Source organism: Tenrec ecaudatus, chromosome 13, assembly GCF_050624435.1.
Source record: "Tenrec ecaudatus isolate mTenEca1 chromosome 13, mTenEca1.hap1, whole genome shotgun sequence".
NCBI lineage: Eukaryota > Metazoa > Chordata > Mammalia > Afrosoricida > Tenrecidae > Tenrec > Tenrec ecaudatus.
In genome coordinates this window covers 20,665,875-20,686,730 of record NC_134542.1, presented here as the reverse complement: position 1 = coordinate 20,686,730, position 20,856 = coordinate 20,665,875, and the positions used below count along the sequence as shown (strand labels likewise).

Sequence of the window (20,856 nt, the reverse complement as noted above, 5' to 3'; positions counted from 1 at the left end):
AGGCCCACGGGCCATCAAGGAGCCTGGGGGACTGGTGGTCTGCTCTGTTTAGGGTGAAAGGACCCAGAAAGGGCCTACCCTTGGACCACCTCGGGTCATGACATGGGAACCAAATCCGGAGGGGACCCAGGTGAGAAGTCAGAACAGGAATCCAGCCCCTGCCACATGCAAGTAGTGTGACCACAAGCAAGTCACCTTGACTGACTTTCTTTTTTTGTTATTATTATTAATAAGTCATTTAATCAGGGGCTCGTACACCTCTTATAACAATCCATCCATCAATTGTATCAGACACATTTGTACAGATGTTGCCATCATCATTTTCAAAACATGTTCTTCCTGCTTGAACCTTTGGTATCAGCTCCTCTTTTTACCCCTCCCTCTCCCACCCTCGTGGACCCCTGATGAATTATCAATGATCATTTTTATATATTTACACCATCCGCTGTCTCCCTTTGCCAGCACTGCTGTTCATCCCCCTGAAGGGGGAGGGGGTTAGAACATCAATCATTATATGCAGTCAGTTCCCCGTTCCCCCCCCCTTTCCCCTGCCCTCGTGGTGCATTGCTACTCCCATTACTGATCCCGAGGGGTTTATCTGTCCTGGATTCTGTGTGTTGAGAGCTCTTATCTGTACCAGTGTACATGCTCTGGTCTAGCCAGATTTGCGAGATAGAACTGGGGTTATGTTAGTGGGGCGGGGGGAAGCATTAGAGAACTGCAGGCATGTTGTTTGTCCCTTCAGTGCTGTGGTGCACCCTGGCTGGCTCTTCCCTTCCTTGTGATCTTGCCTTTCTGCACTGCACTTCGCTGCTCTGCACAATCAGCTCCTCCCACCGACTCCAGATGGGCTCCCACACCTGCCCAGGTGGGGTCGCACCTGCTTCCTCACAATCATGGTGGCTTCCGGTGGCCCCGGATCAGGGAGGAGGCTTTGAAAAGAGCAGGTGTTGTACAAGTGAGAGTGACACGTGTGGCCACGGGGGCGGGCTCTGGTGCCAGACCACTGACTCAGACTCCCAGCTCCTCCTCGGAGCCTCGGGCACCTTAGATGTTCATCAGCAAACTGGGATCTTAACAATGCCAGTGGTTCCGGATCAGATGAGTTTGCATTTATAAAACTTTCAGAAGATAGCTCAGCCAATGAGACACTAGCCTTTGACTATAGCTATGAGAGTAATACCATGGAGTCCCTTGGTGGTATAAAGGGTTAGGCACTGGACTACTTACTAAAAGGCTGGCAGTTCAAATCCACGCAGAGACACCTCACAAAAAGACCGAGCTATCTTTCTCTTTCCTTCCTTCCTTCCTTCCTTCCTTCCTTCCTTCCTTCCTTCCTTCCTTCCTTCCTTCCCCATAGGGCCGGGCGGTGTTTGGCTGTTAGACATAGGCTCACTCTGAAGCAGAAGCAATTCAACAGCACCTAACAACATCTACTTTCAAAACTAAGGAGCCCTACTGGCATAGCGGGCTACACACTGAGCTGCCCACCTGAGCAGGGCCAACACTTCAAGCCCACCGGTCACTCACAGGGAGAAAGAGGAGGCTGTCTGCGCCTATGAAGATTTCATCTCAGAAACCCCGAGGCAGCTCCACTCTGTTCGGAAGGGTCACTGTGAGTCAGAATGCGCTCAGTGGCTGTGAGTTTAATTTAGACCAATTACTCCCAGACGGTCTCAGCCTTTGAAAACCCTACACGGCAGTTCTACTCTGATGCCTGCCCATGCCATTGCTGTGTGTCTGGATTGACTCACTGGCAACTGGTTTGAGGTTTTGGTCATTAATACAATTATGGGTGAAACCAACCTGATAGTCCCACCAGCCCCAGACCCTCCACCTGCTCAGACTCCCCACCCAGACCCCTACTTCCCTCTGTAAGGGCAACTCCCGCACCTGCCGGTCCTGAGGGGAGGGGGAAGGGTAGCGGCAAACACGGCTCTTCTGAGTGTGCCAGGGTGCCAGGCTGCGTGTGCAGGAGGGCCGGCAGCCTCCAGCTCGGGGGCCACTCTGTTTGTCTATCACCCTCAGAAGATGCCTTGGACTCTTCTTTTTCAGGAGAGAAAAGCTGCTTCAGCTTTTTTCCAAGAAGCAGAGGTGCCCACAGCAAACACACCCTTGCCCTCTCCACCCGGCCCCACCACTGCATCCCCCAGGAGGGAGGTGACCCTAGAACCCTTCTACTCAAGCCCCCGGGCGACAGCTGTTGAGTAAGATGAAAACATGGGTTGAAGATTAAGCCACTCTGCCCTGGCTGGCCTGGGCACAGGCTGAAGAATGTGTTTGGCCTGAAGGACCTAGGAAAAAATCTTGTGCCCAGGACTGGTCGGGGGTGGGGTGGGGATGGGGCAGTCCCTGGAGAGTCAGACTGAAAGAGGTGGGTATGAAGGCCAGAGGGACAGTGAGGGACAGCCTGAGACAAGGAGAAAGCATGGCAGACAGAAGACAGACACATAGATAGCAGGCACAGCAGGAGGGAAGAGGGTGTCAATCAATGCAGTAGATCATGGTCACACACACACACAAACACGAGCCTCCTCCCATACCAGACCATACAGCATACTTAGTAATGCGCATTATCGCCGTCAATCATGCACTACTCTAAACTCCCTGCAATGAGATGAGGTCGACTCCTAGCGACCCTATCAGACAGGGCAGAACTGGTCCTGGGAGTTTCCAAGACAGACTCTTTTACGGGAGTAGAAAACCTGGTTTTTCTCCCAAGGAGCGGCTGGTGGTTTCAAACTGCCGACCTTCGGGTTAGCGGCCCAATGCGCAATCATGATGCTATCAGGGCTCAGCCCATCGATAGAGCTGTATATTGCTAAAATCTCTCATTTCTTCGATTCGGCGAACACTAACAAACCCGATTTGTCAAATCGCTTTGCGTTGAGGGACGGCACTATCCATTCGGGCACCAGGGTGAACTGAGCCAAAGCCCGTCAAGAAGCTCCCGCCTCCTTTTCCTCCAGTGGCTCCTTTGTTCTCAAAAGAGTTGGTCCATAGGCGGCAAATAAGCGCAAACTGGAGCAGCCTTGTGCGCTCCCTGCACATCGGGCTGGGCCCATGGAGGGAGGGAGCCCAGGCAGCAGTGTGATAATTGGGTGGTAATGATGTGCCCACCCCACCTCTGCATGCACAAGAAGGTTCAGAGAGTCCATCAACAGGGCCTCCTCGCCTCGCAGGTGCACAGAGACCTGCCCGCTGCACTTTCAAGAGTTGGGAGTACAGGCCTAACGCACTACGGGGAAGGCCTTATGAAAAAGAATACATCTGCCAAAACACAATATGGAAATCCTATGGACCGGCCTGTAGGTGTGTGACGGTATTGCCCGGTTTGGGTCCACCCCCACCTCCCCACCTCACACACCCCTCATGCTCAGTAGCCTAAGGGCGGGGGGACTCTCCACCCCATACTGCCCCCCTCTGGAGCTACTGAGCATGAGGGGAGCTGAAGGGCAGGCAGCAAACAGAAAAGGAAGGAAAAATGCAAACCCGCCCTTTCCTCCCTCTTGTGAACCTGTTCAGAGCCCTCTCCTGGCCTGAGCACTCTCTTGGGGAAGCCTAACTCCCCTCCCCCATCTGGTTCCCTTCCCCCACACCCCCATGGCTGGCTCTCCAGGGCCACTTTCCCACTGTAGAAGGTCTCCTGGCAGATGCCCACTCTGAACCCAAGGTCCTATCCACTGTTCTCAAGGGGAGGTTAGTGCAGGCCCACGGTTGCAGCACCTACTGTGTGCGAAGCCCTGGAGCGAACACTTGGGGTCATTTAATAAACACACAGGGAGCTCCTACTGTGTGCCGGGTAACTTCTTGCCTGAGTGTTTACATACAGGTATAAGGAGGGTACAGTCCCACCGCGAAATAAGGAAGTAAATGATTCAATGTATCAGGGGTGATAAATGCCAGGGGCAAAGGAGGCAGTGAAGGGAGGTGTGCTGGGGAGGGGAATGCTGAAGTCTGGATGTGCAGGGAGGTGGGCAGCCCTGGACGGTCCTGAGAACAAGTTAATTCAGTGGATTCTCACTTATTTCCTTCCTTTAACCACCTTCAAGGGAAACTGAAAACTCACTCCCAGTAAAGCAGAACCCAACACATAGTGATCCTCTAGGTCAGGGGAGAACTTCCCCTGGCCGGGGGTGGGGGGGAGGGGGGGTCTGAGACTTTAGGAGAACACACAGCTTCATTTCTCCCCTCAGAGTAGCTGGTTGTTTCAAACTGCTGGTCCTGAGGTTGGCAGCCCAGCATGCAACCACGCCGCCACCGGGGCTCCCGGGCTATGGAGTAGGCATTATTATGAAATCCCATTCTAAAAGGAGGAAACTGAGGCCAGAGCATTCAGCAATGCATCCAAGATCCCACACAGTGAGGAGGGGGGGATGGGGATGCAGAGGGGCCGCTGAGGTGGGCGGGACAAGACCACCAAAAGCAGTGGCCATCCAACCTCAGCAAGGGTCAGAGCTGTCCTGTGCCAGGGAGCAAGCGCCACAGAGCTGCAAGGATTCCACAGCTGTGCCCAGACAGTAGTCTGGTCGGCACCCTCCCGGGGAATGCCAACTGGTTCCCTCTTGTCCCACCCCCTGACCCCTCCTCATGTAAACAAAGCTCAGGAGCCTCCGCCTGGCAGGCCCTAAACCCTGATCCCCCACCCTCTCTGGACCAGCCAAGGACATTCTGTCCTTAGCAGCCAGCTGCTAGGTGGCTGCTCAGCTGGAATAATGAGACACCCTCCCCAGCCACCTCGAGCTCCCCTGGTGTTCCCCCCCGCCAGGCCTGCCCTCTGACCCCCCTCCTCCTGCTGCTGTCAGATGGCCCCCACCTGGCCTCTGTGTGAGGAACACGGAGCATCTGCGGTGGCTGGCTGGGCTCCACAGGGTGACACGTTGGGAGAACAGACAGGGCCCAGGGCCCGCCCAGGAGGGCACCAAGAAGCCTAACGGAGCTTTTGCCCTGGCAGGCTTGCATGTGCCCTTGACCCTGAGGTGGAAATGTTTCTCAGCATTGTGAAAGCCGTTGGAGTATGAAGCCCTGTCTTTCACAGAATGGAAAACTGAGGTCCAGAAAGAAGGCAGGACCCATCACCACGAGCGGAATGTTGAAGCGGGGCTGGGGATGCCACGACCACTTGGGCCCTGCGGACACTCTTGTCCCTTTCCCAGACTAGCACCAGCATCAGTACCACCACAGACAGCTCTGCACCAGCCAATCTGATGGTGCACACATGTGCCCCTTGCATCATCCTCCAACACACAGACACATGGGAGCACACGCATGTCCTCCATCCAGCCCCCCAGAGTCCTGCTGTCTCCAGCGTCAGACAGAAGCGGGAGGGACCCTGGAGCAGAAGGGAGTTGTGAGAATCCATGGAGGAAAACTCCATGGATTCTCACAACATTCCCAACAGCTCAGCTAGGATCTGTCTGGAGCCAGTGCCCTCTTCAGACTCCCACCCTGCCCACGTGATAATGGATGCCAAAGGTGGGGACGAGGGGCAAGTGGGGCAAAGAGCAGAAACAACTAGGGCCACCTGGACCTAAGAAACTACCCAGGTAGATGGGCTCAGTGGGTCCCATCATCCATCCATCCTGCCTCCCCCACAAAAGGTACCTCAGCCTGAGACCAAGCAGAGGGAAGGAAGCAAGATGCCACTACCCCCCTACTCCCCCCACACACACACAAAGCCGGGCTCCTGCAAACTGGGACATCAGGCACCATCGCGCCTGGACACACGAGATGCCCTTTTATGGTTTTTTTCAGGGACCTACATCTCAAGAGTTAGAAAAAGGAGGCCCTGCATCTCATCAGGATGGACCTCGTGACTCATTTCCTCTAAGCCCAGCTTCAGACAAGGGCTGTCAACCCCTCCGCCTTTTTTACCGAATTGCCTGGCACCCCTGTGACCAGCTTGCTGGGCAAAGAGAGACAAGAGTTCAGGGGGGGGCAGGGATAGACTCACCACCAATTCATGGCTGGACGGAGGAACGCAGGGGGCAGCCACCTGTGAAGAGCAACGGAAGGTAAAGGTTAGCATCGCTCATCTCAGTAGAAACCAGGGTCCCATGCCCCCACCTCTATGCGAGACATCCCTCTCTCTGCCCTCCCTGACAGTCTTCCCAGAGTGTTCCAGGAGACAATGACCCCACATGGAGGCGTGCCGGGGCACAGGCTCAGTGGAGGGGACGCAGAGGCCCCGCAACGAAAGCTCAGCACACCATCAGCTGAAGCTGAAAGGCCAGCGGCCAAGGAGCCAGCATTTTCCCATCTTTTGGGTGAAGGTAACATGGAGAGAAAGGACTTCTCCCCCCTTCTGTTTTCTAGTTTTTCGATGTCGGTAGTTGCCTTTGGGCTCCTTCCAACTCAGACATCCCCAAGGGCAGACCGCTCCGTCGGATGTTCAAGGCCCGGAGCCTGTGGAAGCCGGCGCCAGGCCTGTTGTCCAAGGCACCTCTCAGTGGGTTGACCGCTGAACCTGAGACATCCACAGACTGTCCTTTCTTGTTTTTTAAGGTTGGGTTTTTTTGTTTTTTGATGTTATCATAGGTTTTGGGTTTTTTTTGGGGGGGGTGGTTGAAGATCTGTAGAGAAGGAAGTCGTCTCCTTCATCCCCCTCTCCCAGGCCAAAGCATCTCCCCCGAAGGTCCGGTCAGGGCTATGGCCACTCCTTCCTTATTCCCTCAGGGAACCTCTCCCACCGAGCGTAGGCAAGGTGTTTCTTCCCAGAGCCTCTGCCAAGGCTCGCAGAGAGAGCCGGCCGATGGCCGAGAGCCGTGGCAGTCCTAAGCTGCTCCCGTCACCTTCCTTCCTCTCCTCCTCCTCCTCTCCCATTCAGAGATGGATGGAAAAGGCCACCTGGGCCTCCAGACGGAGGGAGGGGCGAACGGGGAGCAGGCTTGATTGCCTTGTCCCTGAGATAACATTCCCCTGGCAGCTTGGCAGCCAAGCCGTAGCCCTGACAATTAGCAGGGGCATTTATCAGAGACTCAATGTGCTCCTTTGCTCCAGCCGTTTCCAGCCAGGACACGTTTTTCTTGGAGCTCGATCCTCAACCTTGGCTCCAATTCCAGATCCCGACACCAGGCAGGGGCCCACACCGGGGACCCAGGCTGGGAGGGCATTCCCCCTCTGGCATCTGGGCCGGGGCCATGGATGCCAGAGACAGGGTGGCTGCCTTCCCCAGCTCCCACCCTGGTGAGAAGGCCACAGCCCCGGGTGGGGTTGGCTGGCCAGTGGTGGCCACACTCAGTTGGGCCCTCCATCCCCCTGGCCCTGTCCTGAGGTCCCACCCGCCCACCTGAGGGATATCCAGGCTTAATGCCGGAACCCAGACTAGGACAACATCTGCTTGACAGGCAACCCTGAGCTCTGCAGGGGTGGGGGACTGGGAGCCAGCACCCTTGGGTTCTTGTCCCAGCCAGGCTCCTGACTCCTTGGTCCAACTCATTCTCCAGTGAAGAGGCCCAAACTGAGTCACCGCACCACTCCCTCTGTCCTCAACAGGACTCTAGGATGGCTGGGAGGTCACACATGAGGCCATTCAAAACCCAACAAACACAACAGAACAACAGCTAGCAAGCACTTAATACATACCCTATGAGAGGCAGAACTACCGATGCTCTCCTATGTTAACTCATTTAATCCTTTCAACCCCACACGGCAGGGGACCTTATTATCCCCAGTTGAAGTACAGCGGGGCACAGAGAGGTCACACAACTCACCCTGGGCCACACAGCTATGAGTAGCCAGGAGTTGAGCTCCAGACTGGACGTGAAGGGTCGCTTCAATCAATTACCACCACCCTACCCCACCCCCACCCCTGCTTTTAGGGGGATAAGGCAACGGGTGGGTGGCAAGCTCCAGACACCCACAAGCAGGGGCACTCAGGCAACCTTTTCTCAGCAAGGCCTGTGGAGGGGGCACCCTGTGAAAGGCCAGAAGGGCAGGGACCCTAGCAGGAGCTGGGTGTGACTCAGGATTCCCTGACCACCAGGTCCCAGCCTCAGGGACACAGCTGCCCCTGCCAGGCACCTTCAGGACAGGAGCCCCCAAAGCACACTGTGAGGTATCAGAACCCAGCTCCCCCCCCCCTGTCTCTCTGCTCCAGGGAAGCAGCCCCAGGCCTTGTCTGATTATGTAACAGGCAAGGCAAGCACAGGCGTCCTTGTGCTTGCTTACCGCGCTGTGCTTAACACTTTCCTGGCTTGCCACCACATCAGAGTCTGCTTCTAGGTCTGGCTAGCAGCCCTCTCATCCTTCTCCCTGGCCTTCCTGCACCAGTCTCTCTTTAATGTGTAATCCCCTGCAGGGACAGACTCCCCAGGGCGTGAGGGAAGCGCCCAGGGAAGCAGGGGCTTATGTGCTTACTGACCCATCCATAAGGAATCGAGTCATGTGTTTTGTTTGTGTCACCTTAAGTCGATGTGGTGCGAATGACACGCAGCTGTGGAGTAAGCATAAGCAAGACCGTGCTTCCCAAGTAATCCACCCCGGCCATGGTCCTATCTTCCCAATGTGGAAATGACTGGCCCCAGAGGGGCGCTGCCTGCACCCCCCCACCCCCAAAAGCTTAGCAAGTCCATCAGTCTCACTCTCCATCCTCAGGTGGAGGTGGGCGCCAGGTGGGGCACAAAGCGCAGGTGTTCTTCCAGCCCCAACCTAGGCGGTGAGAGAATCGCAGCCCGGGTGACCCAGCCCCAGGACCCTTCCCTATTCCCACTGAGGACGTCCCTCTTGGGGGCTGCTGCCGAGTGCCAGCCAAGGGGCCTGCTGCCCCCCAGCGGCCTCCTCCCGCCTCCACCCACGGCCAGCATTCCAGGCCTGGCCGCCCACTAACTAACTCTGTTGTGTTTCAATGTTTCTCGGCTCTCTCTTTTTTTTTTTTTTTAAAGCAGAGAAACGTTTCCTTAAAAGGCTCGCTCCTTCCCTCCGGCACCCTGGCCCCTGGCCACCTGCTCAGGAGCCTGGAATGTACCAGGGAGCATCAGGCCCTGCCACTTGGTGCTTCTCGTGCCCTCTGGCCCCACCACCCTCCTAGCGGCCACCCCACAGCCCCTTGGGGACTCAGGCTTGAAACGTGGGGTGTCCGCAGGGGCTCACTGCCCACCCCATCATCTGTGTACCTCCCCAGGACTGGCGGTACAGGATTCCAGGGTTCGGACCCAGAACTCCTCCCCAGGTAAGCCCCCTCCCCGGTGAACCTCAGACAATCCGTGCATACACGGGGGACCAAGGGGGACATATTCCAAAGCTTTCTGCTCTGAGTAAAAACCACTGCCGTTGCATTCAATTCCAAGGGGTCCAAGACTGTATCAATGTGGGCAGACAGTCTCCTCTTTCTCCCTCCGAGCAGCTGGTGGCTTTGAATTGCTAGCCTTGAGGTTAGCAGCCCCTGGCCTAACCCACAGCTCCCCACCCGGAAACTCATTACCATCAAGTGCATCCCGACACATCGCTGCTGCCTGTAGAGGGCTTCTGAGGCCGTGAATCTTTCTGGGAGTACACAGCCTCAACTCTTTCCTAAGAATCGGCTGGTGGGTTTGAACCACTGACCTTGTGGCTAACGGTGCAGCGCTTACCCAACAGGGTCACCAGGGCGCCTCCCACAGTGCCATATTAGGATAATTAGTAAGCAGCAGTAGCAGCAAACGCTTTTGATGTGCCAGCCAGGTAGGCATCCCTGGGTGGCACAGGCTTGACCACTCAGCTCCTGACCCAACAGCTGGAGGTTCTAAATCACCCAGAGGTGCCCGGGCGTGGTGATGAGCCTCCCACAAGCTAGCTACAGAAGACTCTACAGAGCACTGTTGGGCTCTGACTCACACGGGCTCGCCTGCACCAGCGTCACACCACAAGCAGCGGGTTGGTTTTGCCTGCTCCAGACAGCGCTCTGTGACTGTCAGCCAACCTGCGCGCTCCTCCAGCACGCCTGAGCATGTGCGTACCAGGCCCCATGCTGGAGAGGAGGAGACGGAGGCACAGGGTCTTTGCTGCGCTGTCAGGAGGCAAGCCCAGTGGCGTGGCACCAGGGGGTGTGCTCCTGCCCTATCCGCTAGGCTGACTCTCCTGGAGACACCCAGGGAAAGGGAGGCACCAGCAAGGAGAGCAGGGACGGGATGGTCTTTGAGTATGTGTGTGTGTGTGTGTGTGTGTGTGTGTGTGTGTGTGTGTGTGTGTGTGTGTGTGTGTGTGTGTCCGTGCTAAGCATAGGCACTTTGCTCTGAGTCACTGGGTCCTAATAAAGAACATTTGCAGTTGAAACTAGTATTGTTCCCTCATCACAGATGAGGAAAAGTGAGGCTGCCCGGGGCCACAGCACCAGAGCAGTCCAGCCCTGGAGCCTTCATGCTGGAGAACTGGGGGCTGCAGGCAGGGGTGTTACTGGGCTGAGCCTGGACCCCCACCCCCAATGGCTGGTATTCCTCATCCCCCTCCACCCACTAGTTCTCTCTGAACTTCAAAAGTCCCTGGGCCCAGTGCTACCAATAGGGCACATGTTACCAACGTCCACCAGGACCTGAGGGTCAAACGCAGCAGGCAGCAGTTAACCCCGCGCCTCCCTGGCCTCAGCTGGTCTTCCTTCCCCAATCAGTCGGTGTCTACCCTCTTTGTCTAGGGTGTCTCTCGGGCCCTGGACATACCAAGCTCTGGCCCTCCTTAGAGGTTGCTAGGAATGCCTTTTCCCCAAGGCCCTACACAGCTGCGACCTTCCAACCTTCTGATTTGGATTTACACGCACACACACACACACACACACACACACACACACACACGGCATCCTCTCTCCTGTACCTGCATTTCTTCCTTCCTAAAACTAACTTGTTAGTCCCCATCGAGTCAGCTTCAATTCAGAGCAACCTCATGCCCAGTAGCCATGGCATCCTAGCCTGGACCATCCTCACCTTGTGCCCACATAGCGCTCATGGCTGCAGCTTTTGTGCAGAACCTTCCAACCTGACTGACCTGCCCTGCCCCCGCAAAAAACAACAAAAAAAAACCTCACTGTCACCGAGTTGATTTTGACTCATAGGGATCCTCTAGGCCAGGGTCAAGCTGCTTTTGTAGGTTTCTGAGACTGTAACTCTGTTCTCATATTTGCTTGATGGTTTCAAACTGCTGACCTTGTGGTTAGCAGTCCAGCGTGGAACCCCATATGCCACCAGGACCCCAGACGACGTTCAGCGATCCTGACGGTTTTCCTGGGCAAAATCTTGGAAGGATCACCATGTCTATTCTTCCCACTCTGTTTTGAATGGTCCACAGAAACCTGTCCACCTAAATACTTCCACCTCCAGAGAGAAACCCCACATCGCGTTACACAGCTTCTCCCCGTCGCCCCTTCCCTCTCCTTGGCATGCGAAATACCAGTAGCGTACGTACTTTTGAGCTCAGAGAGACATGCAAGCCACCACAGCACCACGGGCTGTGTCCGTGTCCCTGTCCTTGTGTCCCTGTCGGGGTCACTCTATGGGGGTGGGGATATGTCCTGCTCATGACAGCCTCCCATCACAGAGCCTGGTACACAGCAGGTGGACTCTGTATTCCTTGTTGAACGGAAGAAAGAGAATCGGGAACTGGGAAAGGGGACACTCGGAGCTGAGCAGGGAAGCTGCTGCCATTTCTTCAGCATGTGCTCTGGGCCCGGCCTGGGGCTGGTCCTGCCATAGGCGTGCTCTCTCTCGGAAGCCCTGCAGAGGCCACAACCTTGCCCCCAGGTCACAGGTGAAGAGGTGAGGCTCACAGAGGTCAGGACGCCTGCCCCGGCCGGTCCATCAGCTGGGAGAACCTCACCCAATGGCGTGCAAGCGTAGCTCTTTGCAGATCTAGAGAAAGCCCATGGATCACCCTAGCTCTGCTCCGCCATCACCCCACTCCTCCGGCTCCCCAGGGCTCACACTCAGCCCCCAAGTTTCAGCCACGTGTGCACAGAACACCAGGCCCCTAAGCTTGCACAGCCCTCTCCCAAGGGGCTCCCCAGCCTGCCCACACCAGACCCTAGGGCTGGACAGGGAAGCCTGGCCCCAGCCCAAGCTGGGCCACTGTGACCGCTTCATTCCACAGCGTCCTGAGTGAAGAAGTTCGTGCCCACACCTAGCTCACCCAAAAGACGCCCAGGAAGGGAGGGACACGAGCTGCTTGATCTACACACATTCTTTTGTCTCAGGGTGGTTCTTGTTTTGAATTATTGGGGAAACACCTACAAGACATAAAATTCACCTCCTACACATGGATTCAGCCCTTGGTGAATCCCTTCTGACCACGAGGCAGGGATGAGGCCAGCCTTGCAAATGTGCAGAATGCACTGGACTGCGGGTGGTTACAGTCAGGTTAAAATTGAGCACTTAGTCACTTGGCCCCCCTTATGACCCATTTAAATGTGTCCTAGTTTATCATATTGCCTGCTTTCTTTTCAAATGGGGTTTGATTCTGTTTTACTTTGTTATTCTTGTTTTCCTGTATATGAAATCCAAGAGTGGGTCACCTAGAGACAGTAACGGGATTAATGTTTCCTTGGGGCTTTGGCGGGGGAGGCTTTGAGGGCGGGGGGCGGGGACGAGCTAATAACAATGAATTGTGGTGATGGTCGTACAACTGCTCTTGATGTGACCCAACTACTGAATGGCATGATACGTGGATCACATGCCGATAAAACTGTTGGGGAGGGGTGTGGGAAACAGAAAGATTTCTCCCAAATCATCTCCCCCAAATATCTGTTAGACTTAGGACACTGCTTGCAGCTAATGGTAAATAATTGTCAAGTTACTTCCCTGAAGGCAGTCAGTTGCCAGACTACTGTCTGGTCCCACCACAAGTAGGGCCCACTCCCTGCTGTTAAGGAAAATGAGCTACTTCTCCCTAAAGGCTTGAGGCCATCAATCTGGTCCCTGTAGATGAGGTCTACACCCTACTGATAATGGTTTCTATAGTGAGCCAGATAACAGGTCAAACCTGCTCAGTGACATCCAAAATTAGGCCGCCACCATGAATCTAGGGTCCGCCCATTTAGACATTTGTATACCCTTATTCCCTCTTCTTCCAATAACATATGAACCCCTAGATCACCCCTCTCCCATTACTGTATTACCTATAGCACAACCCCTCCCTGTGACATGTGTCTTTACCTGTAATTAGTGGGCTTACATGCCCCCCCAAAGATATATAAGCCTTGGTTAGCAATAAAGAGCTCGTTGGCTCTTCCCTTCCTCTCCCCGAGTCCTCGCTCCCCTGTTCCCTTTCCCCTTGTCCTCCTTCCCCTCCCTCTCTCCTGCCCTCTGGTCCCCCATCTCCATGTGGACCACCAAGCGGGGCTGAGGTGAGCATGCTGCCATGAAATGTGTCTGACTCCATTATTTCAATCTCCTATCTCTCAGGCTCCCTATGATTTTATTATAATATATATGTGTGTGTATATATGTGTGTATATATGCATATATATATTTAACCATACAATTGTACCTATTGAACCCGCGATTAGTTGTGGGGGGCTGGCCTTTCCCCCACAGAGGGGGAACCCCAACAAACATAAAAATCAACCTGTTCGAGTGAAGGGTTTGACGGTCTTTCGTGTCTGCAGAAGGGTAGGCAGCCATCACCTCTGCCAGGTCCAAACCGCTTCACGCCGCCAAAGAGAAACCCCATCTCCGGTATGCATTTCCGCCCATGCCATGCCCACGCCACACACCCCAGCCATGGCAGCCACTGACCTGCGTCCAGTCATCTGGCTTTACCAATCTGAACCTTTCATGTAAATAGGGGCTCACAATCTGCAGCTCGGGGTATCCAGTGGTGGAAGTCATGGCAGAAGCAGGAGTCCCCTGGGGAGCCCAACAGCTGACATGCTCAGCTGCTAAATAAGAGGTCGGGGGTTCTGGTCCACCCTGAGGCAGCTGGTAAGAAAGCCTTGCCATCTACTTCCTGGAAATCTGCCACTGACATCGCCACAACACACATCTCCAGGGGCACTTCTAGGGTCGCCATCGGAGTCAACGGGACGGTAACTGGCTTTTCTAAAACTTGTTTCGATGGCAGAGGGAGAGAGGGTCTCTCCTAGACTTTTCTCACAGGGGTGCTGTGTGCCTGCAGACACTGTTCTGGGCCTTGGTCCATCCCTTGGCTCCTCACCAAGTCCAGGGAGGAAGGTGCTCTCAGCCTCACCTTACAGAATCTCAACCCATCTCCACAACCCAGAGACTCGGAGAGCACATGGTCACCAGGTGGCAGTACCAGCGCCTGGTCCTGCCAGACCTGCTTATTCCATAAGCCAGGCTGCCTCCAGGCTGGTGGGGGCGCAGGGCATGGAGACGGGTGGCACCCTGGACATGCTGGTCTGAAGAGGAATTGCTGGGCCTTGAGGACTGGTAGCTTGTATTCTGTCTACAGTGTCTTCCCTGTACCTGTGAGAGGCCTTGGGCAGGGAACCCTGACACCTTCCTCAGGGGCTGATGCTCAGGGGATCATGGATCGGTTGGGAAAGGTAAGCGGTGAGGAATGGCATTTCTGGCAAAAACAAGCAGCTCAGTGAGGCGTAGACTCAGGGATGCCAGACAGTCTTGGCACTGGGTCATAGGGTGTTTGCCAAGGACAGAAGAAGGGACACTGGAGAGCAGAACGCTGCTCCAAACTGTCCTTCCAGGCTTGACCATGGGGGACTTAAGATACTCAGAGCCTTAAGGCTTGCAGCCGCGAACACCCAGGAGTCATTGAAAGCCCTTGAGTAGGAGACAGACAAAGCTGAAGTTTTGCTCTGCATTGAGGGCCTAGAGAGAGCCCTGGGAGGAGGGGAAGGACGCAGAGCTCAAGATAAGCAAGGGATGGAAAGAAACACAGCCAACAGCACCTCCATCAAACAAAATAATCAGACTGGGTGGGAGAATGAGCGGGGGGCTGGGGAGGCCTAAAACGCAGAGATCCTATGAACTAGAGGCCTGCGGAGCTACCCCAACAAAACCCATCTGCAAAGAACCCACCCCACCCCTACTTCTCTGCCCGCTGCTCTGCCTGTGGTCCCTTGCAGGACTGCTCTGAGCTTCCCTACCTGCCTGCCTTCCCCAGAACAGCCCATCCTGCCCAGGGCTCCGCCAACGCTGAGCCCACCCACAGCACCTGTGGCCCCAATCCTGGCCACCAAGGTGACACCAGAAGGATAGAGAATAATCCAGCGGATGGCCCTAGGACTCCAGCCACCATGCGGTGCTAGACAGCCCCTCCTCTGTGGATGGACGAGCTCAGCATCCTGAGTCCCCTGGGGCTCTGCCTGGGAGACCCGGCCAGGCTCTTCGGCCAGGCCAGGCCAGACTGGGAGGTCCAGCAGTGGACCAGCAGCAGGCCAGGGTGGGAGGCTGGCTTGAGGGTGCACAGGAAGGAACGGGTGCCCAGGGGCTCCCTTCAAGGGCCAGAACCTCAGCATGGTGCTAGGACACTGGTCTCCCTGGCTGGGCACCAGGAGGGGCCCTGAGGTGACCACTGCCCTGGCTCCACTTCTTCCCCTGGCGCGGGCCCTCCCCACCCATCTCTCCGGCTGTTTCCTTCCCTTATATAGCTTTCTGCTGGAGAACCAGGAAGAGACGTGCATCAAGTTCCCGGAGGCAAGAAGGCACTTGTTCCCAAGGACACCCCAAGCTGGCAGCTGAGGGGCGGTTCCAGTCCAGAGTAGAGCCGGGGGTGGGGGACAGCCAGGAGGGGACCTGACCCTTTCCCCAAAGCTACCACAGCCTCGGGCTAGACCAGTGGTTCTCAACCTTCCTCATGCCGTGACCCTTTAATACAGTTCCTCATGTTGTGGTGACCCCCCCAACCATAAGATTGTTTTTGTTGCTACTTCATCACTGTCATTTTGCTACTGTTATGAATTGAGCGACCCCTTTGAAAGGGTCATTCAACCCCTAAAGGGGTCACGCCCCACAGGTTGAGAACCGCTGAGCTAGACCCTGAGAGGGCTAGGTAGGGCACAGGGGCCAGGGGGAGGGGTGTCTCAGAAGAGGGATTCCAGCCACTGCCCCAGTGTCTCAAGCCCCATGGGCTCCCTCAAATCCTCCAGGTCCCATCAGCTTCCCCGGTCCTTCCTCTGGGCTCAGAGACCCTCTCCTCTCCTTGGGCCACACCCCACTTGCAGCCCACTGGCTGCAACTCCCTCTCCCCATAAGCTCCTCAGGGAATGACCTTCCCCACCTCTAAGCATGCTCACCCCCAGAGCGGCTCTGACCCAGACCTTACTGGGGCTGACGCCCGGTGTGTGGTCCTCAGGGGCCTTGTGGGATGAGAGTGCTCAGTGCAGACCACCGGTCTCAGAAGGACCAGCCTAGCATCCCGGAGGGGCTGGAGGCAGGGGCAGCAGACCATGCTGCAGGCCCCTCACTCAACAGCGGGCCCCCGCCAACTGAACCCCCCCCCTGGAGGATGGGAAAGCCAGCCTGGAGGATGGCAGTCAAGTGGTCAGCTCTGGAGGCCAACTGGGTGGTAGGGCACCTTCTCTGAAAACCTGTGTGCCTTGGAGCCCAGCTGAGACCCCCCAGGGCCCAATTCAGGAGCACCATCCCCCCACAGCCAAGCTCTGCAAGGCCGGGCAGCCTGGGGTGTCACACAGGCCTAGCAGTGAGCAGAGTCAGAGAGGGGCTCAGCAAAGGTGGGGCAAGTCTCTGCTGTGTGCATACAACGGCCCCACAAAGGAGCTGGTCGAGGGGACAGAAGACGAGGGCCTGCAGGTGAGGGTTGCATGGAGGGTGGGAGAGGCCAGGGCCCAGGCGTAGGTTCTCACCTCTTCCTGGGCACCTCAGCTCCACCACACTGTTCACACCAGAACCCCAGCTTCCTCCTTGCAGCTTCCTCGCCTCCCTCCCACCAAACCTGGCCAAGTGTTCCTCACCCCTTCTCTGAGCCATCCCACCCTCCCAAACCTCACTCCATGGGGTCGGTGCCGGCTCACAGCAGCCCTCGAGGACACAGCAGAACTGTGCCTGTGGGTTTCCGGGACCATAACTCTACAAGAGTCGAAAATCATGGTCTTTCTCCCTGAGAGCAGCTGGTGGGTGCCAACGACTGACCTTGCAGTTAGCAGCCCAACACATAACCCACTGGGCCACCAAACCCCAATGCCAATCACTGACATGGAGCTGATGCGGACACATGGAGGCCCGATAGGGCAGGGCAGAAATGTCCCTCTGAGCTTCCAAGAAAAGTCTTTACAGGAGTAGAAAAGCCTCACTTTTCTCCCGAGAAAGCGGCTGGTGGTTTTGAACTACTGACCTTGCAGGTAGCGACCTAACTCGTAGTCACTGTGCCACCAGGGCTCCACCCCCAGCCGCTTCTAATCACAGCATATTCCCAACAGCCATCCAGCACAGCCAGACCATGCTCCCTCAACCTCCACTCCACTTAGCAGCTAAGGAACTATGTCTAAAGTGAACTTCCAATCACGTAGGCTTCCAAATGTCCTCCTCCTGTCTTCCAAGGAGCACAGGGGAAACCTGCCTCACCTTCCAGGCCTGGAAAAGGGTAGTCCAAGCCAGAGAGTGGATGGCATCTGCTTCTAGCCAGAGAGCAAGGTTTCTAGGAAGTTCCTAGAAGAAGCTGGGTGGGAAAGGGGCTGCGGTCTGTGGTCAAGGTCCTACTGGGACTGGGAGCAGGCGGGAGGCAACAGATCTGGGAAGCAAGACCATGAGTCCATTCCACAGTTACTGGGTGCCCGGCTCCCAGCTAAGGAGGTAGAGGTCCTGCCTGGGATAGGCGCCTGTGGCCCAGGGCTGGAGGCAGGCATGTAAACAGAGAATTAACAACCAGCTCAGTAATTGCTTCTCCCAGAGTACAAAGCAGGCAGTGATTTCACTGGGACCCAAGTTCATCTGTTTTTCCAGGAATTACACACCAAGGGGGGCTGCCCACCCACCCCTCACCAAGTGTCCCCAGATGAGAATGTTAAGACAGCAGAAGTCTTTGACCCTGAGCTGTGCTCCAGTGGGAAGGCAGGAAGGGTGCCTGGGAAAGAAAGCAGAGTTCAACGGGGAAATCCTAAGAAGCCAGAGGTCTCGGGAACTGCCGAGGAAAGTGCTTGCCGCCCTCTGGGAAGTGCTAGCATGGATGGGTGGGGGTCAGGGACCAGCGATGGAGGATGTGGGCGTGCCAAGCCCAAAATAGAGAATTGCAGGATCAGGGGACACACCCAAACCCACAGGGACATCAGTGGGTCTTCTGCTTGCCTCAGCCAGGCCTCCATCTGTTTGTGGGCCAGGACATGGCTTCCAGGATGGGATTTGCTCTCCTAAAACACACACATACACACACACACAGAGTGCCTTGCCAACAGCAGGTGTTTGCTGTTCTGCTTTGGCATGTCAAGGATGCCATTGATTACACAGGGCACTATCGACTGCGTAACAGCATTTGAGGGCAAAAGCACTACCCTAAGTGTACACATCAAGTGGAAGATGAAGTTCCACTCTCAGAAACATTACCGTGTGAGAGGCAGCTCAGCTGTGGGTGAGGAGCCCTCAACAGGCCGTGGCTCCTCAGGCTCCCTAAGCTGCCCACGTCCCTGCCCAGTGCCGCTGACAAGCGGGAAGTGCTTCCTGCGATCTCCATAACTCCTTTTTCGTTCTGTTTTGTTTTGGTTTTTTAAATCAAAGGCTTCCCAAAAGAAGGGACAGAACGCAAACCCACCCCAGCCACATACTCCTCAGGAGACAATCCCAGAACTTCCAAGTCTGTCTGCAGCCTCCTATGTTCCTTCGGCCGCTCCCTGCCCCTCTCTGCAAAGATCACTGTGCCTCATCGTCCTTGCGTCAGCTCCGCGCCCCAGGGAAGTGTGGTGGAAGACAGCAGCTGAGATCCAACCGATCACAGCATCTCCTGTGTGTGCAGAACCTCATTTCGAAATGCCTGGGCGCACCAAGCCCGTGCGATGCCAACGGGAGGCCGGAAGGCAGGACAGGAAAAGCACAGATCTATTTAACCTCCCGGAGCCTCTGTTTCCACAGCTGGAAAGCGGGGATCGTGAGAGCGCTCTGAGTGTGGTCAGGATGGTGTCGGGGAGAGGTCTGGAACAGTAGACTGGGGCCCCTTCGGCCTTAGCCGAGTGCTCTGACAACTCACTGTGTGAGCCTCTCAACCTCATCCCACAGATGAGGGATGAGAATGATCCGGGTGGGTGGTCTACCTGACCTCAGAGCCCAGGTTGTGGAGGCTTAGGTGTTGAACTGCTAACTGAAAGCTCGGCAGTTGGAACCCACTGAGCCCCTCTTGGGGGAGAAAAACGAAACTTATCACTCTTGTAAAGATTTCATCTCAGAAAGGCCTAGAGGCAGTTCTGCTCTCCCTGTAAGGTCACTGTGAGTCCGGACTGAATTGATGGGAGTGAGTGAGTGAGAGAGTGAGTGGGTGGGTGGGAGGGTGGGTGGGTGGGTGGGTAGGTGAGTGAGTGAGTGGGTGAGTGAGTGAGCAGATGGGTGGGTTGGTGAATGAGTGGGTAGGTGGGTGAATAAGTGGATGAGTGGGTGGGTGGGTGGATGGGTGAGTGGATGGGTGGGTGGACGGGTGGGTGGATGAGTGGGTGGGTGGGTGGGTGGACGGGTGGGTGGACGGGTGGGTGGACGGGTGGGTGGATGGGTGGGTGGACGGGTGGGTGGGTGAGTGAGTGAGTGGATGAGTGGTTGAGTGGGTGAGTGGATGGGTGGGTGGATGGGTGGGTGGACGGGTGGGTGGGTGAGTGAGTGGATGAGTGAGTGAGTGGATGAGTGGTTGAGTGGGTGAGTGGATGGGTGGGTGGATGGGTGGGTAGATGGGTGGGTGGATGGGTGGGTGGATGGGTGGGTGGATGGGTGGGTGGATGGGTGGGTAGATGAGTGGGTGGATGGGTGGGTGGATGAGTGGGTGGGTGGGTGAGTGAGTGGATGGGTGGGTGGGTGAGTGAGTGGATGGGTGGGTGGGTGAGTGAGTGGATGGGTGGGTGGATGAGTCGGTGGGTTGGTGAGTGAGTGGATGGGTGGGTGGGTGAGTGAGTGAGTAGGTGAGTGACTGCAAGAAAACCCCATGCCACCATAGCCTCCTTCCTCTTCCACGTGGCAGGCTGGCACTATCTGCGAGATGCCCCTGAGGTCTCTCTGTGAGGAGGGAGTTGGACGGGTGCGCACACGTGGAAGAGCATCTGCTCGGCAGGACCAGGCGCCTCTGAAGCCCTGGAAGTGGGAGGTCCCCAGGGTCCCCGCAGCCCAGCTCCATGTGGCTGCTTTAAATCCATCTGGAGCCCGCAGGAAGACCCCGGTGCCAGCAGCAGAGACGGAAGCCAGACCAGCAGCCCTGACGGCCAGAGGAGGCCTGGCTGTCACCAGCATTGTTTGGCTCCATCTGACGCATATCCCCCTCCGCCCCCCCCCCGCCCCCATGTTTCCTTGTTCCTTGGAGATGCACGCATCTGAACCAGGTCTGCAGAGGAAGCAGGGGAAACAGAGGAGCTAGCTTTCAAATAACAGAGAAAAGGGGACATCAGGTAGCCACTAGAGGCCCCATGGGCAGCTCAGAATATCCTCAGGCACCACTGCCATGTCCAGATGCAGACACTCCTTGGTGCACCCCCTGCCCGCCCCCCACAAAATACACCCGCAGCATGAGGGAGACACACAGGGGACCTCAGGGGAAAGAGGAGGTATGTATATAAACCAGCAAACGGTCCCTGAAGCCCCACCCAGATCTCCACAGTCATCTTTTCAAAGTGCCCTCCCTGGCACCCAGGACTGGTGACAAATTCTCCCTGGACTTGCCTCCAGGGCCTGGGCTCGTCCAGCCCTCTGGCGGAGCAGGAAGGGAGGAAGCACGTGCTGTAGGAGGTGCCAGCCATGTGGGTGAGGCAGGTCTCAAAACAGTGGGCCGAGCAGAGCA

At 56.2% G+C, this 20,856-nt stretch overlaps 1 protein-coding gene across 10 annotated transcripts in view; it reads right to left on the bottom strand.

Moving 5' to 3' along the window:
• TNS1 (tensin 1) overlaps positions 1 to 20,856 on the bottom strand; it is a 191,668-nt gene that overhangs the window by 121,465 nt on the left and 49,347 nt on the right. For all 10 annotated transcript variants that reach the window (XM_075528917.1, XM_075528907.1, XM_075528909.1 and 7 more), the window contains exon 2: positions 5,954 to 5,995. The gene's annotated coding sequence lies outside the window, so the exon portion shown is untranslated. The remainder of the gene's footprint in view (positions 1 to 5,953; positions 5,996 to 20,856) is intronic.